This window comes from Pseudophryne corroboree, chromosome 7, assembly GCF_028390025.1.
Source record: "Pseudophryne corroboree isolate aPseCor3 chromosome 7, aPseCor3.hap2, whole genome shotgun sequence".
In the NCBI taxonomy this organism is placed as follows: domain Eukaryota; kingdom Metazoa; phylum Chordata; class Amphibia; order Anura; family Myobatrachidae; genus Pseudophryne; species Pseudophryne corroboree.
This window is the reverse complement of record NC_086450.1, coordinates 402,271,230-402,297,534: the sequence shown is the minus strand read 5'-3', so window position 1 is coordinate 402,297,534 and position 26,305 is coordinate 402,271,230. Positions and strand designations below refer to the sequence as shown.

The following is a 26,305-nucleotide window of genomic DNA, read 5'->3' as shown; positions in this document are numbered from 1 at the left end:
ATATTTCAGACTCCCCCCCATTTTATTCTTTTGTGCTTTACTAATATCTTTCTGTTCTTAGGGGGATTCTGTGCATCCAAATGTGTCTCAGAAATACAAAATTTGCATTAAAAGAAAAAATAAAATGTTAGCTGGGAGACTCTTAAGTATGAGAAAATGGTGGCGGCTGGGTAAATTTTCAATACTCTGCATATAGAATTTTATGCATTTTATATATTACATTTTTTATATCTTGCTTATTGCATCTTTTTTTATACTCCATATACTATTGAACAGCTGCAGGAAAAAGCTTGAGCCATATATCCAAGCCTTATATTACAGTAGATACATAAAATTGTATTGTATTTTGAATTTGCCTTCTCCAATAAGTATTGTGGCTCTTTTCCCAACTTTGGCGCAGAATGATTAGGTTTTCTTTTAATTGAGTATTTTATTTAAATTTTATAAAAAAAGGAAAATATTCAAAGTACAAGTATGAAAATATATCATATAAAACACGCTTTCAATAAGAACATAAAGACATGCTATAGTAACGTTTAATGGCCTGATTCAGGTTTGTAAGCAAAGCAAAAAAGCACACAATTGCAAAACCATATTGCACTGAAGGTGGGGATGATGTAACATGTGCAGAGAGAATTACATTTGGGTGGTTTATATTTTGTCTGTGCAGAATGAATACCGGCGGGATTTGTATGTGAGCCCAGCGGATGGGATGCCGGCGGTCACAATAGCGACGCCAGCAATCCGATGGTCAAGATCCCGACAGAGTGAGGTAAATATTCCTTACCACAGCCTAACCCTAACCTCTCACCTTAGTGCCTTTTATTCTTTTGTGCTTTACTAATATCTTTCTGTTCTTAGGGGAATTCTGTGTATTTGAATGTGTCTCACAAATACAAAATTTGCATTAAAGGAAAAAATAAAATGTTAGCTGGGAGACTCTTTAAGTATGAGAGAATGATGGCGGCTGGGTAAATTTTCAGTACTCTGCATATAGAATTTTATGCATTTTATATATTAAATTTTTTATATCTTGCTTATTGCATTTTTTTTTTATACTCCACATACTATTGAACAGCTGCAGGGCAAAGCTTGAGCCACATATCCAAGCCTTATATTACAGTAGATACATAAAACTGTACTGTATTTTGAATTTGCCTTCTTCAATAAACCTAACCCCCCCGGTGGTGCCTAATCCTAACCCCCTCCTCACCGCAGCCTAACCCTACCCCCCCCCCCATTGCAGCCTAACTGTAAACCCCCCCAGGTGGTGCCTAAATCTAACCCCGTCACCTGCAGCCAAACCCTAACCCTCCCGGATATACTTACCTTTAAAATATCAGCCACTGGTGTATTTATAATGTGTGCAATGTGTGCGGTGCACATGGGCACCCGTAGTCCAGGTGGGCCCACACCGCATGCCATGCACCCATTATTTTTAATAATTGCCTTCCAGAGTCCAGCGGCACAGCAGCAGAGCTGCATAAATCACAGGGAAAATGGCGCAGCGCCATTTTCCTGGTGTTTTGCACATGCGCAGTAGGGACTCTAGGGCCAGAAATATAGTGCTGCCGCCTAGAGAGGAGGGGGCCCTGACGTTTCCTGCACATGGGCCTCCTTCTCTCTAGAAACGCCCCTGATTCCAGCTGTCAGGATTCTGGCATCGGAATCTGGACCTGTTCTGGATTGCAGCATTGGTGTTCTGTGTTGAGATTCTAGTGTCGGGATTTCGACCACCAGGATCCAGACATATACCATACTGGCTGCTCTTGTACTTTGTTATGCTTTGTATCACAAAGATTTGCAGATGGAGACTGCATGGCTAGGTACGTGTTTAATTAGAGGCGCTGGTAATTGCCACCATCTCTAGGCGAGGGTGTAGTATGGTATGCCGGCGGTCGGGCTCCCGGCGACCAGCATACCGGCGCTGGGAGCCCGACCGCCGGCATTCCGACAGCGTGGCGAGCGCAAATGAGCCCCTTGTGGGGTCGCTGCGCTCGCCACGCTGCGGGCACGGTGGCACGCTATTTTATTCTCCCTCCAGGGGGGTCGTGGACCCCGACGAGGGAGAAATCTGTCGGTATGCCGGCTGTCGGGATTCCAGCGCCAGTATACTGTGCGCCGGGATCCCGACAGTCGGCATACTGAAGACCACCCCTAGGCGATACCCACTCTCTGGGATGTGCCAACTGAGCAGGTAGGTAATATAAATGTAAATTGGGAAGTGCCATACCTTAATTATTTCTAGTTCTGCACGTCATCTTAAAACTTATATGGGCTCTTTTATTACCCCACACCAAGGAAGTAATATAACTATTTATTTGTTTAAAGATACAGCATGGGTGTGTAAAAATATCGGGGACTGTTGGAACACATATGAAAACTTCAGCTGGGTTACCATTTATACAAGGTTCACGCTACCCATAGTTGGTGTTTTGGTGTTTTTATGCACGGTTAAGATTTATTAAAGACCAAACCACCTTATTGCAAACTGCCACATCTCAATCCACCATCCTGATTATTACACGCAGAGAGCACACAAATTACACAGCTGCGCGCAAAATTCATGTCAAACAGACCGATATCTAAAGTGCCCCATACACTAGAGCGATTATGCCCAATTTCAGCCCAATTTGGGCATTCGGCCCGATATATTGGGTGAAATCGGGCATTTTGGCTGTGTATCCGATCCAATCCGATGCGTGGCCCCGTGAGCATCGGATCGGATCCTCCAGATTGAATGTGCTGCACATTCAAACTGATCCGACCTGGGGGCATGGCTGGGATCTCCCAGGATTGCCCAAGATACATCGTATGCAAAAGGTCTTTTTTTTTACCATTAATTCCTTTATATTTTTGTTAAACCACATTGGTTTGGGATTTTTATTCCTTTTTTTGCTCGTCAATGACACGACCACATCTGGCTAGCCACCCCCCTGTGACCAACCAGGAATGCCCACTCCCTCTGCATCCAAATTCATTCTGCATCTCTGAGTGGACTGAAAACATCAGCTGTTTACCAAATAACTCTGCCTGATCATTTAAAAACATGGACAAGGGCCACAGAAGAAAGCATTGAAAAAAATGTAGAAGACAAATATTTAGAATATCTGGAGTTAGAAATTTTTTTATGTGCTAGTCTTCGGCCATTTGAAAAATGAGCATTTATGACATAATTAACTACTTTTGTGGAATGTCCAATAGATTACCGAATTAGGATGACACTGTAAAGTGGTCTGAGTGCAAATCACCATAAGACTCTGGAGAGCTGCAGAAGTGTGTCTTTACTCGCCGCAATCATGCTGAATAGTGGCTGCAGAGACCTGTATAACAAACACTTCCTGTATACCAAAGTGGATGGCAATGATGCAACTTTTGCTATCCACATACAGCATACTTCTACATACACATCCTGGACTTCTGAGACAGCAGACAAGTCTCTAACAACAACAACAACAACAACAACAACAACAACAACAACAACAACAACAACAACAACAACGTGCTGGCTGTGAAACACTTAATGATATAATTGCAGACACGTCTCATAGACTGCAGCTTCACAGTTTGAGGGGCTGAACATCAAAAGATTTTTGTATATAAAAGAAGGAAAAGGGGAAGCGCTGTCCATGATAGTATCAAGCAATTCACACTTTATTACACATATATTACATAAATTCTCATAAATACACTAAACATAAAAAAAAAAAGAAAAGATATAATACATAACAATATACAATAATAGAAAATCACGATCTCTTTTGAGCCATTGAACAAACGGCAGATCCAGCATTGGAAATAAATCAAGTGTATCCTTTTTGTAACTAGGGGAGGAACAGTTTGTATCCAAATGATGAAACTCTCCTTATCACTTTGTAACAACAGTTACTGGAGTTCCTTGTCTCCGGATACTAAAGTTCCACACAGCAGTAGCTAATTTATGCAGAATACATGCAAAGCTTGTTGGCTGGTAACTTATTGTAAATAACTTGTCAGCAAAAAGTTTCCCGTTTAATGTTGATATGCTCAATCAGTTGTAAAACATATTATGCTCCATAATAGATCACTGATGAGTTAAGACCGTATATATGAGGCAATAATGGGGCGGCTTGGTGCAGGGCAAAATCATAATGTATGCTCTCAATCTTGCTGAGGTCCGCTGACAGTCAACAGTTTTATTAGCATGAACATTGCTTACCTCAGCCTCAGTTGTAGACAGTCCGTGCGGTCTCTCCCCCCTTATGCTGGTGCCGGCAACCAGACAGTTTGGAGCGGTGGTCAGAAATGACGGGAGCTGAGTTGACAGAGCTTGTAACTGCTAGCGTCGGAGATGAGTCTGCTGGGCTCAAAGGGGGTCATTCCAAGTTGATCGCTCGCTAGCAACTTTTTGCAGCGCTGTGATCAGGTCAAAACTCTGCAAAACTGCACATGCGTATGCACCGCAATGCGCAGGTGCATCATACGGGTACAAAGCAGATCGTTGCTGAGCGATGGATTTAACGAAGAATTCATTCGCACAGCCGATCGCAAGAAGATTGACAGGAAGAAGGCGTTTATGGGTGTCAACTGACCGTTTTCTGGGAGTGTTTGGGAAAACGCAGGTGTGTCCAAGCATTTGCAGGGCGGGTGTCTGACGTCAATTCCGGGCAAGAACAGGCTGAAGTGATCACAAGGGCTGAGTAAGTTCAGAGCTACTCAGAAACTGCACAAACTGTTTTTGTACTGCTCGTCTGCAAAAGCATTTGCACACTTGCAAAGCTAAAATGCACTCCCCTGTGGGCGGCAACTATGCGTTTGCACGGCTGCAAAAGTTGCTAGCGAGCGATGAACTCGGAATGACCCCCAATGTACGGCGGTGCTTGACGTTAGAAGTCTCTAACAAGGCCTTGTACCTATCTGCAAGATGGATAGAGATGCACTAGAAATGCCAATGTCAGTAAGGAGATAAGGAAAACTTACACTGTCAGTGTGTTTCTTACATAGATCTTACATTATACATCTGAATCAGGATTTTTTACTCATATTTACCAAAACATTTGCCTAAACCCTAATCCTAGCAGGACTCCTAGTCACCCCCAGCTGCAGCTCTGATACTATGTCCTGATTTGTGGAAGGTTCATGGAATTGAATTAAATAAATGTATTTTACTAATACATAAACACATCTGAGTGTCAGTTTGCTCCATTTAGTTCATGCTGATTGTTTCTCATTTTTTTTTAATTTTTCATATAATTTTTTATGTACAATACAGTTATAATGACATAGCAAAGACATTAATACTAGTTTTACCCTGGTTGAGGGCAGGGACATGTGTGTGTTTAAGTACTGGTAAACTACATGTATTTCCTTCATACAGGTATAATGTATTGGGGTTTCAGGCCTTCTAGCCCTAATGGGATCCTTACTCTGGGCCCTTTGACGTTTTACAGTATCTTACAGTGGCCACAATGTCAGTGTCACCCTAAGGCATCACCTGAGCCAGGTATGAAGTCTTTTTACACCCAACTGGACTATGAATTGTAGGAAAGGTTCATTTTTACAGGAGCATTCCTCTATAGAGCCACTAACAGTCCTGAGGGTAAAAGAACATGGGCTCAGAGCAGGGCTGGATTCAGGCTAGTGGGGGCCCCTGTGCACGAAATGTGTGGTGGGCCCCACCAATAAAATTGACTATGCACCCCATTGCTGTCACTACTTTGCCCTTTATGGGAGCAGGAGAGAGAAACAGTGAGGGGAGTGAGAGACAAACAGGATGTCAGGGAGAGAGAAAGGGTGCCAGGGAAAGAGTGAGCAGCAATAAAGAGATGGAGGAAGAGAGAGGGTGCCAGGGAGAGGGGGGGGGGGTGTCAGGGAGAGAGAGAGGGTGTTGTGTGAGAGAGAGAGGGTGTCAGGGAAAGATGGAATGAGAGAAAGAGAGGGGTGAGAGAGGGTGTCAGGGGTAGAGAGAGAGAGAGAGAGAGAGAGGGGGGAATGAGAAAGAGGGTGTTAGGAAGAGAGAAACGGTGCCAGGGAGAGAGAGAGCAGCAATAAAGTGATGGAGAAAGAAAGAAAGAGAGAGGGTGTAAGGGAGAGGAGGTGTGTGAGAGAGAGAGAGGGTGTCAGGGAAAAATGGAATGAGAGAAAGAGAGTGGGAGTGAGAGAGGGAGAGGGTTTCAGGAGTAGAGAGAGAGGGGAATGAGAAAGAGGGTGTTAGGGAGAGAGAGAGAGAGATAGAGAAGGAATGAGAGGATATGGATAGAGGAGCAATAGAAAGAGAGGGAGGGTGGCGGAGAGAGGGATGAGAGGGGAGAGAGAAAGTGAGGGTGTCAGGGAGAGAGGGAGGGGCAGATAAAAAGGGAGCAAGAGATGGAGAGAGACAAGGTGTCAGGGAGAGATGGAAAGGGAGGGGGAGTGAGTGGGAGGGAGGGAGAGAGGGTGTCAGGGAGATAGAGAGAGGGGAGCAAGAGAGAGAGTGTGTCAGGTAGAGAGAGAGTGGGGAGAGACAGTGAGAGGGAGGGGGAGGGTGTCAGGTAGGTAGGGAGAGAGACAGAGACGGGGGGCAAGAAAGAGAGAGTGTCAGGGAGAGAAAGAAGGAGAGACAAAGAGAGGCATAAAGAGAGGGACATGTACAGGGGGTAAGAGGGAGCGGAAGGGGAGAGACAATGAGGGAGGGGGAGTAAGCGGGAGAGAGAGAGAGTAGGTGTCAGGGAGAGGGATAGAGAGAGAATGCATCAGGGACAGAGAGAGTGCATCTGGGAGAGAAAGAGAGTGAGACAAAGAGAGGGAGAGAGGTGTGCAAGAGAGAGAGGGAGAGAGGGGGTGAGAAAGAAACAGAGGGAGGGAGGGAGGGAGGATGGGATGGGGAGGGACACTACCTGTTATAGTTTGGCTAGGCTCCAGCACAGGTCTCTGATGGGGTGGGTACTTCGTGCCTTTAGGCCCTGCCCTATTCCTACACATGTATCGCGGCACTGCAGAGCCTTGCTGCCTGGAGCCGTCCAGATAAGAGTAGTGTCAGACAGGCTGGGGCAATATTTGTGGTGTTAGGTCCCCTGGACGACTGCCCCATCCACACTGCCTATAATCCAGCCCTGGCTCAGAGCAGGGGACAGCACGAGGACTAAAAATATAAATTTCTTGGGATTGTAGTTAATATAGAACCTAATCTATACATAAAACATATAAATCAAAACAATTGTAGCATCATGGAAGTTCAGGCCAGTGACCCCACCCCATCCCCCCATAACATGATGTCCATAGCCTCACCTATAATGGAACTGTTACTACATACTTTTGTGCCCTTTATCCTTATACTGAGGGATAGATATATCAAAGCTTTAGAGAGATAAAGTACAAACCAATCAGCTCCTGTAATTTTTCAAACAGAGCCTGAATGGCAGGTACTTTATCTCTCTCCACTTTATCTCTCTCCAAACTTTGATAAATCTCCCTCTTAATTAATTTGCTATTGCTTGTTTTTTCTTTTATTGCCAATAAAATAGCATATTGTACATAATGAAATGTCATTCATTCGCAGCAATCTAGAACCTTGTATTGTGTGAGTAAAAATCTTAGGTCTGGTTCTGGTCAGCCGGTGCTGCAATAACAAATTAGCCATTTGATGGTACTTTGGAGTGCTTTAGTGGGGCTGTAAACCGAGTTCATTGAAAATTGTAAAAGGTAACAGCCTAGAACAGAGGTGATGTGATCCCAAGAGTCAAATTTTAAAACCAACAGCTCCCTGAACAGTAAGAAAAGCTGATGGTAGAATGTGCATATACAGGAGTGTGGGCGACTTCTCGATCTATTTATGTAACTAGTATAATATGAAGCATACATCGGAAGCCAGTAAAAAAGAATGTGCAGTACTATCGTTATTTTCTCTTCCATATGCGATTCATATACTGTATAATTCTGTGCAGACATCTGTCTTTAGGGGCCGATTTATCAAGCTCAGAAGTGCGGTCAATCAGGACTTATCACAGTCCCCTAGAAAGTTGAAACCTGACTGTATTTTCAAATGTAGAAAAGGGAACCACAGCAGCAAACAGCTATTGTCAGAGTAATGCACAATTTTTGGGCTTGGGGATATTTAATAAGGGCATACCCCTCTTTATGCTCACAAATCCAGTCTGGTCGGTCATCGGTACAAAGTCCCCAGTATCCATCAGGAACCTCCACAGGGACGTTTTGTCATTGGCTGCCATAGCCCACGGACCTGCTCCTTGATGTGGTGAGAGAGTGTCAGTAGGATTGAGAAACAGGAATGATGAATGCTGCAGTGAGCATAGTCCAAGTCAAGGCATGGTCATAACCAGAAATCATGGAGAGTTGTACCAAATCAGGAAATGGAGACAAGGTCGTCGTAACAACGAGTGGGAATCAAGAAATAACATAAACTACACAGAGAAGCTGCAGGGGAACCTGCAGGGCGAGTTCCAGGAAAACATAACATTCTTGCAAGGAATAAGTAGTTTTTGTCAAATAGTGGTCCACGTTCAAAAATCATGTACTTGATATCAGCAGTCACATGGTTGCAAGCGAGCTAAGAGAACTGGATATACAGTGCACCCAATTCATGGAGTCAGAGTGGGCTCTCCTGCAAACCAAAAGCACTATTGGGTGCTGGTTCTAGTAAGTTGAATGTGTAGGCGTATGGAAGGCGTTAGTCGCAGGAAGATGTATTTTTACTCCATTTCCCCCAAACCACACACCAGTACCTACTTTCCAGTCCCTCAGATGAAAGTGTGGAGGTAGCATCCTAGAAGTTCTCAGAAGTTCAACAGCCTCCATCTGCATTAAGTTTAACAAGGATACATCTTTCAGAGTTATCCTTCATTACGTGATAAGCAGACTAGGGCTGCCCCCACCCCCAATCCTGGTGCCCTAGGCAGCTCCCTAAAGCTGCCTGATGGTAGAGTCAGCCCTGTCTAAAAGATTTACTATTTAAATCTCCTGCATTTAAACAACTCCAGCAGCATCCCTGGACCACAAGAGTAAGTTGTAAAGACATTTTATTTCTAATTATATATATATATATATATATATATTTATTAGTGATGTGCACTGGAAATTTTTCGGGTTTTGTGTTTTGGTTTTGGATTCGGTTCCGCGGCCGTGTTTTGGATTCGGATGTGTTTTGGCAAAACCTCCCTGAAATTTTTTTGTCGGATTCGGGTGTGTTTTGGATTCGGGTGTTTTTTTTACAAAAAACCCTCAAAAACAGCTTAAATTTTGATCCCATAGTATTATTAATCTCAATAACCATAATTTACACTCATTTTCAGTCTATTCTGAACACCTCACACCTCACAATATTATTTTTAGTCCTAAAATTTGCACCGAGGTCGCTGGATGGCTAAGCTAAGCGACACAAGTGGCCGACACAAACACCTGGCCCATCTAGGAGTGGCACTGCAGTGTCAGGCAGGATGGCACTTCAAAATAATTGTCCCCAAAGAGCACATGATGCAAAGAAAAAAAGAGGCGCACCAAGGTCGCTGTGTGACTAAGCTAAGCGACACAAGTGGCCGACACAAACACCTGGCCCATCTAGGAGTAGTACTGCAGTGTCAGACAGGATGGCACTTCAAAAAAATAGTCCCCAAACAGCACATGATGCAAAGAAAAAAAGAGGCGCACCAAGGTCGCTGTGTGACTAAGCTAAGCGACACAAGTGGCCGACACAAACACCTGGCCCATCTAGGAGTGGCACTGCAGTGTCAGACAGGATGGCACTTCAAAAAAATTGTCCCCAAACAGCACATGATGCAAAGAAAAAAAGAGGCGCACCAAGGTCGCTGTGTGACTAAGCTAAGCGACACAAGTGGCCGACACAAACACCTGGCCCATCTAGGAGTGGCACTGCAGTGTCAGTCAGGGTGGCACTTCAAAAAAATTGTCCCCAAACAGCACATGATGCAAAGAAAAATGAAAGAAAAAAGAGGTGCAAGATGGAATTGTCCTTGGGCCCTCCCACCCACCCTTATGTTGGATAAACAGGGCATGCACACTTTAACAAACCCATCATTTCAGTGACAGGGTCTGCCACACGACTGTGACTGAAATGACAGGTTGGTTTGGGCCCCCACCAAAAAAGAAGCAATCAATCTCTCCTTGCACAAACTGGCTCTACAGAGGCAAGATGTCCACCTCATCATCATCCTCCGATTCCTCACCCCTTTCACTGTGTACATCCCCCTCCTCACAGATTATTAATTCGTCCCCACTGGAATCCACCATCTCAGATCCCTGTGTACTTTCTGGAGGCAATTGCTGGTGAATGTCTCCACGGAGGAATTGATTATAATTCATTTTGATGAACATCATCTTCTCCACATTTTCTGGAAGTAACTTTGTACGCCGATTGCTGACAAAGTGAGCGGCTGCACTAAACACTCTTTCAGAGTACACACTGGAGGGAGGGCAATTTAGGTAGAATAAAGCCAGTTTGTGCAAGGGCCTCCAAATTGCCTCTTTTTCCTGCCAGTATACGTACGGACTGTCTGACGTGCCTACTTGGATGCGGTCACTCATATAATCCTCCACCATTCTTTCAATGGTGACAGAATCATATGCAGTGACAGTAGACGACATGTCAGTAATCGTTGGCAGGTCCTTCAGTCCGGACCAGATGTCAGCACTCGCTCCAGACTGCCCTGCATCACCGCCAGCGGGTGGGCTCGGAATTCTTAGCCTTTTCCTCGCAACCCCAGTGGCGGGAGAATGTGAAGGAGGAGCTGTTGACGGGTCACGTTCCGCTTGACTTGACAATTTTCTCACCAGCAGGTCTTTGAACCTCTGCAGACTTGTGTCTGCCGGAAAGAGAGATACAACATAGGTTTTAAATCTTGGATCGAGCACGGTGGCCAAAATGTAGTGGTCTGATTTCAACAGATTGACCACCCGTGAATCCTGGTTAAGCGAATTAAGGGCTCCATCCACAAGTCCCACATGCCTAGCGGAATCGCTCTGTTTTAGCTCCTCCTTCAATGTCTCCAGCTTCTTCTGCAAAAGCCTGATGAGGGGAATGACCTGACTCAGGCTGGCAGTGTCTGAACTGACTTCACGTGTGGCAAGTTCAAAGGGTTGCAGAACCTTGCACAACGTTGAAATCATTCTCCACTGCGCTTGAGTCAGGTGCATTCCCCCTCCTTTGCCTATATCGTGGGCAGATGTATAGGCTTGAATGGCCTTTTGCTGCTCCTCCATCCTCTGAAGCATATAGAGGGTTGAATTCCCCCTCGTTACCACCTCTTGCTTCAGATGATGGCAGGGTAGGTTCAGGAGTGTTTGCTGGTGCTCCAGTCTTCGGCACGCAGTGGCTGAATGCCGAAAGTGGCCCACAATTCTTTGGGCCACCGACAGCATCTCTTGCACGCCCCTGTCGTTTTTTAAATAATTCTGCACCACCAAATTCAATATATGTGCAAAACATGGGACGTGCTGGAATTTGCCCAGATGTAATGCACGCACAATATTGGTGGCGTTGTCCGATGTCACAAATCCCCAGGAGAGTCCAATTGGTGTAAGCCATTCTGCGATGATGTTCCTCAGTTTCCGTAAGAGGTTGTCAGCTGTGTGCCTCTTCTGGAAAGCGGTGATACAAAGCGTAGCCTGCCTAGGAACGAGTTGGCGTTTGCGAGATGCTGCTACTGGTGCCGCCGCTGCTGTTCTTGCTGCTGGAGGCAATACATCTACCCAGTGGGCTGTCACAGTCATATAGTCCTGAGTCTGCCCTGCTCCACTTGTCCACATGTCCGTGGTTAAGTGGACATTGGGTACAACTGCATTTTTTAGGACACTGGTGACTCTTTTTCTGAGGTCTGTGTACATTTTCAGTATCGCCTGCCTAGAGAAATGGAACCTAGATGGTATTTGGTACCGGGGACACAGTACCTCAAACAAGTCTCTAGTTGCCTCTGAATTAACGGTGGATACCGGAACCACGTTTCTCACCACCCAGGCTGACAAGACCTGAGTTATCCGCTTTCCAGCAGGATGACTGCTGTGATATTTCATCTTCCTCGCAAAGGACTGTTGGACAGTCAATTGCTTACTGGAAGTAGTACAAGTGGTCTTCCGACTTCCCCTCTGGGATGACGATCGACTCCCAGCAGCAACAACAGCAGCGCCAGCAGCAGTAGGCGTTACACTCAAGGATGCCTCGGAGGAATCCCAGGCAGGAGAGGACTCGTCAGACTTGCCAGTGACATGGCCTGCAGGACTATTGGCTTTCCTGTCTAAGGTGGAAATTGACACTGAGGGAGTTGGTGGTGTGGTTTGCAGGAGCTTGGTTACAAGAGGAAGGGATTTAGTGGTCAGTGGACTGCTTCCGCTGTCATCCAAAGTTTTTGAACTTGTCACTGACTTATGATGAATGCGGACCAGGTGACGTATAAGGGAGGATGTTCCTAGGTGGTTAACGTCCTTATCCCTACTTATTACAGCTTGACAAAGGCAACACACGGCTTGACACCTGTTGTCCGCATTTGTGTTGAAATAATTCCACACGAAGAGCTGATTTTTTTTGTATTTTGACCAGGCATGTCAATGGCCATATTCGTCTCACGGACAACAGGTGTCTCCCCGGGTGCCTGACTTAAACAAACCACCTCACCATCAGAATCCGCCTTGTCAATTTCCTCCCCAGCGCCAGCAACACCCATATCCTCATCCTGGTGTACTTCAACAGTGACATCTTCAATTTGACTATCAGGAACTGGACTGTGGGTGCTCCTTCCAGCACTTGCAGGGGGCGTGCAAATGGTGGAAGGCGCAAGCTCTTCCCGTCCAGTGTTGGGAAGGTCAGGCATCGCAACCGACACAATTGGACTCTCCTTGGGGATTTGTGATTTAGAAGAACGCACAGTTCTTTGCTGTGCTTTTGCCAGGTTAAGTCTTTTCATTTTTCTAGCGAGAGGATGAGTGCTTCCATCCTCATGTGAAGCTGAACCACTAGCCATGAACATAGGCCAGGGCCTCAGCCGTTCCTTGCCACTCCGTGTCGTAAATGGCATATTGGCAAGTTTACGCTTCTCATCGGACGCTTTCAATTTTGATTTTTGGATCATTTTACTGAACTTTTGTTTTTTGGATTTTACATGCTCTCTACTATGACATTGGGCATCGGCCTTGGCAGACGACGTTGATGGCATTTCATCGTCTCGGCCATGACTAGTGGCAGCAGCTTCAGCACGAGGTGGAAGTGGATCTTGATCTTTCCCTATTTTAACCTCCACATTTTTGTTCTCCATTTTTTAATGTGTGGAATTATATGCCAGTATCAATAGCAATGGCCTACTACTATATATACACTGCGCACAACTGAAATGCACCACAGGTATGGATGGATAGTATACTTGACGACACAGAGATAGGTAGAGCAGTGGCCTTCCGTACCGTACTGCTATATATACTGGTGGTCACTGTCAGCAAACTGCAAAACTAAAATGCACCACAGGTATAGAATCTAGATGGATAGTATACTTGATGACACAGAGGTGGGTAGAGCAGTGGCCTTCCGTACCGTACTGCTATATATACTGGTGGTCACTGGTCAGCAAAACTCTGCACTGTACTCCTCCTGTATAATATACTGGTGGTCCCCAGTCCCCACAATAAAGCAGTGTGAGCAATGAGCACAGATATATGCAGCACACTGAGCACAGATATGGAGTGTTTTTCAGGCAGACAACATATACTGGTGGTCACTGGTCAGCAAAACTCTCTACTGTACTCCTCCTATATAATACTGCTGCTCCCCAGTCCCCACAATTAAGCAGTGTGAGCACAGATATATGCAGCACACTGAAAACAGATATGGAGTGTTTTTCAGGCAGACAACGTATACTGGTGGTCACTGGTCAGCAAAACTCTGCACTGTACTCCTCCTATATAATACTGCTGCTTCCCTGTCCCCACAATTAAGCAGTGTGAACACAGATATATGCAGCACACTGAGCACAGATATGGAGTGTTTTTCAGGCAGACAACGTATACTGGTGGTCACTGTCAGTAAAACTCTGCACTGTACTCCTCCTATATAATACAGCTGCTCCCCAGTCCCCACAATTAAGCAGTGTGAGCACAGATATATGCAGCACACTGAGCACAGATATGGAGTGTTTTTCAGGCGGACAACGTATACTGGTGGTCACTGGTCAGCAAAACTCTGCATTGTACTCCTCCTATATAATACAGCTGCTCCCCAGTCCCCACAATTAAGCAGTGTGAGCACAGATATATGCAGCACACTGAGCACAGATAAGGAGCGTTCCCACAATTAAGCAATAAGCACAAATATTTTTGCATCAAGAATTCAAGATTAATAAACGGAGAGGACGCCAGCCACGTCCTCTCCCTAACATTTCCAATGCACGAGTGAAAATGGCGGCGACGCGCGGCTGCTTATATAGAATCCGAATATCGCGAGAATCCAACAGCGGGATGATGACGTTCGGGCGCGCTCGGATTATCCGAGCCATACGGGAGAATCCGAGTATGCCTCGGACCCGTGTAAAATGGGTGAAGTTCGGGGGGGTTCGGTTTCCGAGGAACCGAACCCGCTCATCACTAATATATATGCACATAGGTGGGCACTCCAATTACTGACCCCATAGATAATTGCCCGGGTGCCTCCCTAGAATCTGCAAGGACTCCATAACATACAAACAACTGGTGGGCGGCACTCACGAGTCTTTAAACCAAGAATAATCAGATGGACAGTGTCACCTTGTTCAACGTATATATATGTATATTCATCTCTTTAAAATACACTTTGCATGCAAAATACATTTTCATGGTCATTTCTCTTATGCACATCCATATTTTTACAATAGGAGCTGGAAAGCCGGAGATTACCTCTTCCTACACTGCATGGGTCAATAGATAAATTTGCCTACAACATGCTTGAGGTGCTGAGTATATGGGGAACTGGCCACAACACACCTCATTATTTTGCTCTTGTATATATGTGTCAATGAAAAATCTTTTATGTTTGATAAGACGTTTAATTTTCATTGAACTGTTTTACACATGTACAGTTATTATTGCTGTGCCCTATTTGTACCTAGATGGAAAACAGAACATAAATATACCTGGCCTCACTTTAACCCATATTGTACATGGCACCAACTGAGTGGCAGTGCTAATACATAATACATACCCCCCAACATTGGTGGTTCAGGGAGTAGGACCATTTGAATCCTGGGGCCCCTGGGCAACTGTCCATTAACCCAAGTGGAAGAGACGGCCCTGCCACTACCGAGTGAAGTGAGCAGAATGGGGAGATGCTATCAGGAATTGCGGGTCTGTATGGACTGGGCGGGGCCAACATGATGCAATTATATCAGAAGGGGGCATAATGTTGAGAAGCGCCCAGCCCCGCCCCTGAAGTGGTCACCTGCATCTCCTTTCTGGTCTTCTCTCAGAGAAGAGAAATGAAAAGTCGGTAAGCATGAGATGGAGAAACACAATTATTGGGAATACACAAATTTGACCTGTGGTACCTGCAAATAGTCTGCACACATGGATAAGTCACCTGGTCCTGACGGTATTCACCCAAGGGTTCTCATGGAGCTTCACTCCGAACTAGCAAGACCCCTATTCACGATCTTCAGTGACTCACTTACATTAGGCATGGTTCCCAAAGACTGGTGTATAGCGGAGGTAGTGCCGATATTCAAAAAGGGGAGTAAAGCTGGACCAGGTAACTATAGACCAGTTAGTCTTACGTCTATAGTGGGGAAACTACTGGTAAGTATTCTAAGGGATAGTATACAGAAGTTCCTTGAAACCAATAAGATTATTAACAAGAACCAACATGGATTTGTGAAGGACAGATCATGTCAAACAAACTTACTAAGCTTTTAAGAAACAGTTAGTGCAAACCTTGATCAGGGTAAGGTGGTTGATGTAATCTTTTTAGACTTTGCTAAAGTGTTTGACACAGTAATGCACATGAGACTAATCTATAAATTACAAGAACTGGGGCTAGGCAGCACAATATGCACTTGGGTTCGTAATTGGTCGGATATTATGGAGCAGCGCGTTGCGGTAAATGGAACTTTTTCAAATTGGACAAAAGTACTAAGTGGTATGCAACAAGGTTCTGTACTTGGATCCACTATTGTTCAATATTTTTATTAACAATCTAACAGTAGGTCTAGAGGGCATGGTGTCAATTTTTGCAGACGATACCAAACTGTGTAAGGTTATAAAATCGGAGGGTTATGCTGAGTCTCCCCAGAACGATTTAGTTAAACTAGAAGCTGGAATTATGGGCAGCAAAATGGAGAATGAGTTTCAATACAGATAAGTGCAAGGTAATGCACCTTGGTAGCAAGAACAAAAATAACACATACACACTAAATGGGGTGAATTTAGGGGTTTCTGTACTGGAAAAACACTTAGGTGTTCATATAGATAGCAAACTGAGCAGCAGTACCCAAACTAGGATTGCAGGAAAGAAGGCAAACAAGGTATTAGCATGCATTATGCGGGAAATTGTTGCAAGGGATGAGTGTTATACTCCCATTATATAAATCCCTAGTGAGGCCACATCTTGAATATTGTGCACAATTTTGGGCACCACGCTACAAGAAGGATATCCTGGAGCTAGAAAAGGTTCAGAGGCAGGCGACTAAACTAATCAGAGGAATGGAGATGCTGGAATACCAGGAAAGACTTGCTAGGCTAGGCATGTTTACACTGGAAACAAGGAGATTAAGAAGGGACATGATCAACATTTAGAAATATGTTAGGGGACAATACACAGAACTAGCGGGGGATCTGTTTTTAGTAAGATCGACACAGAGAACACGTGGACACCCACTTAGGTTAGAGGAGAGGAGGTTCCGCACACTAAGGTGAAAAGGTTTTTTCACAGTAAGGACAATACGAGTTTGGAATTCCCTGCATGAGAGAGTAGTAATGGCAGACTCGGTCAACATTTTTGAGAATGGGTTGGATACATTCCTAATGTATAAGGATATACAGGGTTATGGTGCATAGATCACACGCTATAGATATAAAAAAGAGTAATAAACATAACGGCTGACTTTAGCACAAGTTAGAATTAGTCCTGAAAATAATACAGCATAGGAGACCACAAATAGGTTGAACTCGATGGACAAATTGTCTTTTTTCAACCTCAGAAACTATGTTACTATGTCACTATGATAAGGGGGATGGATTTACAGCTGTTCAGCAGATAATGCACACAAATGAGCTGGACAACATAAAATTACACCTTCATACTGTACATCTGACCCAGGCCTGTCTCCTTGGGAATCCGGTCAGGATCCCAATGGTTGGGATCCCGGCAGAAGAAATATTGACGCTGGATTCTCGACACTACTCAGAATGCCGACACCAACATCCCGATTAGGGTCACAAGTCTGGCTCTGGAATCCCGACTGCCAGGACCCCAATCAAGCGTGTGCTGGCCCTTCTGAGAGGTAAGTCGTGTGTGTGCATGTGTGTTTGTGTGTGTGTGTGTGTGTGTGTGTGTGTGTGTGGGGAATTAGGTTTAGGCTGCTAGAAGGGAGGGTTAGGGGCCACTGGGAGAAGGTAAGTATACTTTTCTTTCCTTTGTTGGGATTCTCATCATCGGGATGCCACGGTCAGTATTTTGACCTCTGACATCCCGAACACCGGCATTTTAATCCCAACCCATCTCCTCCTTGCAGATGTTGCTGCTTTGCTTCTGATCCACAAAACTGTATCAGTTTTACTTTGTCTCTATGATGTTAGCCACATTTACAGTCCATATTAATACTTTACTTTTTTTTTTGTCTTGCTGTCTATACAAAGTTGATAATATTTGTAAATCATTTCTTTACTGCTGAGCAAATGTCACATGTGTGCCATGGTTTTAGCTAACCAATTTAAAAAAAAAAATACTTTTAATACATTTGATAGCCTAGAAATGAAGAAAGTAGATCGTGGGAGTTGTAATAAATATATAGAATGAGAATAACTATACTGTGTAGTTGGTCGGTGTTGAAAAATGGGGACATTTGCAGAAATGAAAATGAAACAGTCACGATTTCAGGATTAAAAATCTATAATGAATTGTTTAATGCATTTTATATTTACAAGGCTAGACAGTGTACAGCTAGTCTTCAACACCTTGATGAGGTTTAAAATTAATTGTTTCATTTAGATTGCAGCACCTGTTGTGCTATTACTATAACAAAAACTAGAATCCCCCAGCCCCAGACAGTGCCCCACAGAGAGTGCCGAAAAACCGAATATGCAAATGACAAACAAAATGCGTACACACGATTATGTTTGACGCATTTTACACTTATAACTACTTATCAGTTTCATAGACGGAACGGAGAAATAAAGGGCGGTGAAGAATAGGATGAGTGCTGTAAGGGCGTGGTCAATGAGTGGCGACTGAGTATAACCTGAACACAATGCATATACACATGTCAGAAGGCATCAAAATACGGTTTAGTGATGATCAGTAACGCTAGCTAGCAGCTTCTGTATGGCTGCTTGCACCTTACATCAATAGTTTATATTGAACTATTAGAAATGAATAATATGAATACAGAAAAGAAAAGGGTAGAAATGGGTACTGAATCATGGTGGGGTAGTGGTGGTGTTAGGGTGGTACATAAGGGTAAGACATGGTACAGTTAATTGTATAGATCTCAGCTAGCACACAATAACAAACTCAAGCTCCTGTAGAGGATGTATAAACCACCCTACACAGCGGCGGCTGATTGCATCTTGACTCCTGATAGTGCTTATATCATTGGTGAGACTGCTATATTATAAAACTCACCAGGGCTGGATTACGGACAACATGGGCCTAGGGCTGAAAATGATAAAGTGAAGAAGTTAGACTTGATAGATATTCCCTCAAAGCAGATTGGTTGCCATGGGCAACTTCTCCACTGGCTCACTTCTCCACTCTTTTCACTGCTTCATACAGTACATCTGCCCCCTATTGTGAGATGCAGAGGACCTGTGGTCAGTGCTGAATGGGTGTAGCCAGTGACATGTGGGTGTGGCCAGTGCTGCATGAGGTGTGGTTAGTGCCTTATGTACACCCTTACACTATCAGCCCAATCTCTAAATATGTAACAGTAGAAAAAGTACATTTTGTGATCAAAATAGAAAAACAATTATATATGATTTATGACCAGTCGGCCTTCATCATGCTGTTATAATAATGACCTTTTTTATGGAGAGGCCTGGAACTGTAGTCCCATAAACCCAGTAGTTAATCTGGCCCTATAAATCACGGTCATCTATCCACATTACTTAATTCTATTTGAATAAAAAAGTTACATCAGAAATTCCAGTGTGAATTGTGTTAAACTGCCTAAAAATGAATGAATACCAATTAGGGCGTAATTCAGACCTGATCGTTCACTAGGAGTTTTTTGCAGTGCTGCGATCAGATAGTCGCCGCCTACAGGGGAGTGTATTTTAGCTGTGCAAGTGTGCGATCGCATGTGCAGCCAAGTGGTACAAAAACATCTTTTGAAGTTTCTGAGTAGCCCAGGACTTACTCATCCACTGCGATCACTTCAGCCTGTTCAGTACCGGAACTGACGTCAGACACCCGCCCTAAAAACGCTTGGACACGCCTGCATTTTTCCAACCACTCCCTGAAAATGGTCAGTTGCCACCCACAAACGCCCTCTTCCTGTCAATCTCCTTGCGATCGGCTGTGCGAATGGATTCTTCATAAAACCCATCGCACAGCAACGATCTGCTTTGTACCCGAGTGACGTGCCTGCGCATTGTGGTGCATACGCATGTGCAGTTCTGACCTGATCACAGTGCAGCGAAAAAAGCTAGCGTGCAATCAGGTCTGAATTACCCCCTTAGTGCTCTAGTTTTCGTATATGATTCATAATACTAATTTCTAAAGATCGGATTGAGATACACAGTCCGTACTATTGTATAGAAGCCCCCTTCTAGTTTGGATTCTGGAGCACACAGTAGCCAGCTCAGAATCACCCTGGCTATCTGCATTCTGTACAAGTCTTACCCTGGTGTGGTAGATGCATAATAGAATTCACACCACTTGTTATTCCATCAGCGCAATGGCCAAATGATATGTAATTGTTTCAATTGCACCAGCCGAGATATTTTGAACGTCTATCAACTCAAGCCACTCTGCTAGTTTAGGCTTCTTATCTTGGCATATAGAAGAGTCTTTATTATCCCAGACCTCTACTCATGATACATTTATGTTCTATAAGCAGCCAAAACCTTAGTTTAAGGCTGAAACAGCTCCTTTCATAATTAGCCTTCCCTGCTTTAACTGAGAAAAATTACTGGGTTTTCACAGAAAGGTATTAAGTACCCCGTGATTTCGTCAAAAAAAGAAAATAGTTCTTCGTTGTATCATTATTTCCTCACTTCTCAAAATACAGGTTTGTTACCTGCAGTGAAAGCTTGCATTTGACATAAACAGAGATAATGGCTTAATGGAATCTAAGTGGTGAAAGGTACGGAACATAATTCGTAAGTAGTATTTGAAGTTCACTCCGCATGTAACTTTAACATCCTAATGTTATGTTTTACAAGGCACCGGTAAATTAGCTGTGTGGAGTTCACGTTCTTTGTATTCTTGATGGTAACAGTCTTGTAAATCTGCACAAATGAAAATATTTAATGAGGAATTGTTTGCTGCATTCTTGTGGCAACGTATAAATGACACCTTTCATTAGACAATCATTATGTTTATTGAAGCTTACAGACAAGATATCAGATGTAAAGAGCAGATGTCAGCTAAAGTGGATCTCAAAAGCTTGTGCAACACAAAAGATGTAAAACCTTGAAAATGTGTTTAATAGACGTTGGAGTACTTGCAGAGAAGCTCGATGGAATGTGACTTTGCTGCAGCCCACGCTGTAGGAATAATAATGGTTACAGGTTGAGTAGGCTTTATCATATAATTATAATAGTGGCTGGGCTATGATGTCACATGGGAGTAAGGGGGAGATTTATCAAAAGCTTGGAGATAGATAAATTGGAGAGAGATAAAGTACTACTGTCATTTTACAGACTGTGGGGAAGATGTAGTAAGCAGTGAAAAGTGTGGAGGAGAGAGCCAATGGAGAAATTGCCCATGGCAACCAATCAGCATTAAAGTAACATTTATAATTTTGCATACTATACAATTATACAGATCTGCTGATTGGATGCCATGTGCAACTTCTCCACTGGTTCACTTATCCACTCTTTTCACTGCTTAGTACATCTCCCCCTGTGTTTGAAAAATGACAGGAGCTGATTGGTTGGTAGTTTACCTCTCTCCACTTTTTCTCTCTTTAAGCTTTGATAAATCTCCCCCCTACGTGTGTGATTATAATGAGACGAACTGTGGCAGCAGTCTCAGACAGCAGGTTATGGGGGCACCAAATGCAGAGAATTAATTACAAAATGATAATTGTGTTATTGCAAAAGTCTACATTATAATGATCTTTGTTATTAGATATAACAGTTATTAAAAAGATTAATATTTGCATTTTTAGTGAAAACTATTATTCCTGATTTTAGGTTCCTTGAATTTATATTCCCAACTAAAACTAACTGGAAGGTGAAAAAGATATCCTATTAAAATGTTAGGAGGCTGAATCTCAGTCACATATGTGGACAATGGTCTAACAAGTCTTGTTATGGTACTTTTTTGGCGGTACATAAGTGCACCTAATCCAAATGTTGTAAGGAGCATGCTTATGGGGGTATCCAATACCTGTGGTCAATTACAGCAGGTAAATGTATTGTGGAGGCTATCCAATTAGCCCTGATAAGCCAGCACTTATCCCCCGATGCCAGCATTTACCAGGGAGGCACATGAAGCTTAATCTGAGATAAGTGCCCTTTTTAGCAGCAGTAAGTGCCGCAAAAACACATAGGTCAGTGACTTATCGTGGGACCTATATAGTTTTGCACGATAATGGCTGCTTTTGCATGAGGTAATTGGAATTGCAAAAACACTTGTTTTTCATGGCTACGACACTAATTGGATACCCCCTTAGTTCTGCAATTGGAGTATGCAAAATGTTGGAACTCCTATATGCGGCATTCACACAATAGGACCATTATGTTACAAGATTCATGCTACAAATCACTATTATATCAATTTGGTACATAACAAATCTACAAGAAAAATACTACTACTCCCACCACTACTACTACTGCCACCACTACCACTACTACTACTGCTGCTGCTACTACTACCACCACTATAGATACCACTGCTACTACTACCACCACCATCACTACTACTGCTGCTACTACTACCACCACTATCGATACCACAACTACTACTACTACCACCACCACTACCACTACTACTACTGCCACCACTACTACTACTGCTACTACTACTACCACCACCACTATCGATACTACTGCTACTACTACTACTACTACTACTACTACCACCACTAATACTACTGCCACCACTACCACTACTGCTGCTACTACTACTACCACCACTATCGATACTACTACTACTACTACTACCACCACCATCACTACCACTACTACTGCTACTACTACCACCACTACCGATACCACCGCCACCACTACTACTACCACCACTACCGCTATTATCACCACTACTACTACTGCTGCTACTACTACCACCACTACTGATACCACCACCACTACTACCACCACTACCGCTACTACTGCTGCTACTACTACCGCCACCACCACTACTACTGCTGCTACTACTACCACCACTACCAATACCACCACCACTACTACTATTATTGCTACCGCTACCACCACTACTACTACTACTGCTACTACTACTACTACCACCACCACCACCACCACCACCACCACCACCACCACTACTACTACTACTACCTCATTTACTACTACTACTGTTGCTACTACTACCACCACCACTACCAATACCACCACTGCTACTACCACTACTACTACTACTACTACTACTACTACTACTGCTGTTACTACCACCACCACTACCGATACCACCACCGCTACTACCACTACTACTACTGCTGCTACTACCACCACCACTACCGCTACCACTACTGCTAATACTTTAATAACTACTACTATTATTATTATTATTATTATTATTATTAATACTACTACTTCCTACTACTACTAGTATTATTATTATTAATACTGCTGCTGCTACTATTTACTACTACTGCTGCTACTACTACTAACAGGGCCATTGAGATATCTGTAGAGCGCAGGTGATGCTAAGGGGTCAATGTCAAATCTCGGAGGCAGGGGCGGATTGGGATGGGAATCCATCCCATGAAATTTATGGAAGCAGCCCTAATGGGTATGTGGTTGGGTCGCCCCTCCAGGGCCTGATTGTATACAGTTGCGATCTTTCTTGCATCTTTTGCTGCAGTTGTCTGAGACCAGGGGCGGATTGGGAACTTAAAGTGGCCCTGTAAAATATTGTAATAGTGGGCCGACACAAGAGGTATAAAATAGGTATAACATACTGTGTAGCCATGGCAGCATTACTGGATGGCAGAGTTTTTATACTGTAGAGATGGAATAATAGAATGAATGGGGACAATGGAGTGCAGTGGGCTATCTGTCGTGTGGAGGATGGGGCCACATGGCAGCACACAAAACAAGCCCCACAGACATGTTGGCCTACCAGGAATCTTCCTGGTGAGCCCAATGGCCAATCCACCCCTGCAGTCATGACCATGCCACCTATAGAAAAAAAACATATACAATAATACTTTTTGCACCGCAATGCGTAGCAAATGAGGACATTGTCCCACTCAGCAGCTAACTTGGGCTCTCACCGGGCCCCTCCAATAGAGCCAGGCCAGCATAATTAGTACCTGCTTCCCCTCCTTGCTCCGCACCCTTTAATATTATTACTGTTTTACTGAACATGAATCCATTTTCCTTAACAATATAAGTTGTATGAAAAAGATATTTCATTTATTTGCAGTGGTTAGACTGAGGATACACCTTTAAACCCATCCCATTCTTTTAAATGTAAAGTTTTTTTTTCTGTATTGGAAAGCTGTCTACAATGTAACAACACTTGTAAATGTAGCGTAGCAATAGGTGAGCCGGATTGTTTTAAATTCGGAGGTACAAAGGTCTTTATTGATGATCAAACTTGAGCATTTTTTATAGACAGTGTTCTTAATGAACTCACTTGACCTGGAAAGTCCCCTCTTTGTCCATAGAAGAGATTTGTGAGGACTGCGAAGCTTGTGTAGCTCATTAAGTTTTCAACAGGAACATTGCAACGGCAGAAACTGTGCAGTATATAATAATGTCAAAGCAGGTAGCAGCACCTAAAACAACATTAATAACATCACAAAGCAAAACAGTATGATTGTTACTGTCAGAATAACCCGAGATCAAATGTATTCTCTATATTATTTCCAAGTACTGGAATCAGGCTAGAATCTCTTGTAGAATCTTTTCTACTTAATAAACCCACGTCTCACTCATGCACTGTTTTCCGTCCCATCTTAATGTTTGCATTTGTTGTCCTAAACATACTACTCATTCCACTGAGAGAAAACATGCACCTCAGCTATCCATGAGTTACCAGTCCTCCTTATTAGGTATGGCCAAGGACGGGTCTACTATCACATCAATGGCAGGAAACCATTAACAGGAAACCATGGTTAGTTTGCACCTTTGACAGCCACCAGTGGTGCTGGAGGTGGGATCCCACGTGGGTGTGGTTTTATGGGTCTTACCAAGGGCGGAGCTAAGCTTAGTGAAGCAAGCACTAGTGAAGAAAAAAAAAACGTATCACTGGGTCTCTCCCATCGATGGAAAAACCATTTATGATTGTTAATTAATCAATGATCAATAGCTATCCCTACTCCTGACTGGAGGACCCACAACTGGAGGTGGGATTCAACAGAGGAGTGGCTTTATGGTTCTTATCGAGGGCGGAGCTAAATTTAGTGGAGCAAGCACCAGTGAAGAAAAAAACCATATCATTGGGGCTCTCCCATCGATGGCAAAACAATTTATGATTGTTAACTATTTGATGATCAATGGCTATCCCTACTCCTGCCTGGAGGACCCACAACTTAGAGAACACATCTGATGGCTATGCTGCTGTATCATTTTACTGATGTCACCTAATTAAAAGAAATGTATTTACACTTTCTAATGTGAGTCGTTTACATTACTTTAGAGATGTTTGACATTTCCTTCAATTCTACACTATTTTTTATTGTTTTTATCTTCATTTTTTAACAGAGGTTCTTTAACATGCACCTGAGTGGAGGCAGACATTTTGTTCACTGGACCGTGCAGCCTATCCTGGCATCAGTGAGACACTTTTACGCCAAATATTCATGAGGCACCTTGTAACGGTTTCTAGGAAACTACTGTATCATTAACATTACCTTCACTGTCTGTAGATGACTCCTGAAATTTAGTTGCAGTAGACCCCTTATTGCCAAAGATTGTTTTTGAGATGTTACTATATTCAACTTACCTAATTTTAGCTCACATGTTTATGCCTATTTTCACTCATGTATGCATCACACAGCACTGTAACAGGACGGTAGTGCGCCCTGTGCCTGACCCTCCCCCTAAACATGTGACATTATGGGGCGGGGCTGCCAGCTCTCGGAACTAAAGCTCTGCCCGGAAGTTCCGGAATATCCAAATAACACTTCGGGGAGCTCCACAGGCTGCTGCCCAGGCACCCTGCAAGTGACATGCAGTTGTTGTAGGGTGCCCCCCTTGCAATGGCACTGCTCACACCCCCCTATTTATGGTCCTGGTATCTATACGCGCACATTTTGTGTGTTTAAGAAGTAAAGAGTTATTTTAGAGGACATCTCTTTGCAGTTGCATGACGAACATAATATCAGCTCTAGCCGCCCTCTCCTCCCCTTCCTCAGACGTTTCTACTTTTACTGTAAAAATAACTCTTTAAAGGTATTTTGATTTGCATGGACTTAATAGTTGAAACTAAGGACCACAGTAAAGTTGTTGGCATTCATTTGCCCATTTGCTCTCACGCCCATCTGCTGGAATGGCAAAATGCCCAGCTTCAAGGTCTCATTCCGAAAGAACACTAGAAAAAATATTTTAACCAATCAAAGCATTTTTTGGACCTGTATGTAAATGATTCCTCTGGTAACAACCCCCACCCCAGAACATGGCAGTGGTCCAGATCACCATCACATACTCTATCTTCTAAATTGTTCCATTAAAATAACACATATATCTCTCTAGATGTATTAAGCCAATGATCGTACTCGTTTCCTGAATATCACTAATGCATATAACTTTGTCCTCTGTACTTGAAGTGATCTAATAAAGTTTCAAATGTTTCAAAAAT

The 26,305-nt window shown here is 43.6% G+C and overlaps 1 long non-coding RNA gene across 1 annotated transcript; it reads left to right on the top strand.

Annotated features, from left to right (window-relative positions):
* The first annotated feature begins 675 nt into the window (after positions 1-675).
* LOC134943785 (uncharacterized) lies at positions 676-26,305 on the top strand. Its single transcript, XR_010181752.1, has 2 exons — positions 676-772; positions 25,210-26,305. It is a non-coding gene; the product is annotated as an uncharacterized LOC134943785 (long non-coding RNA).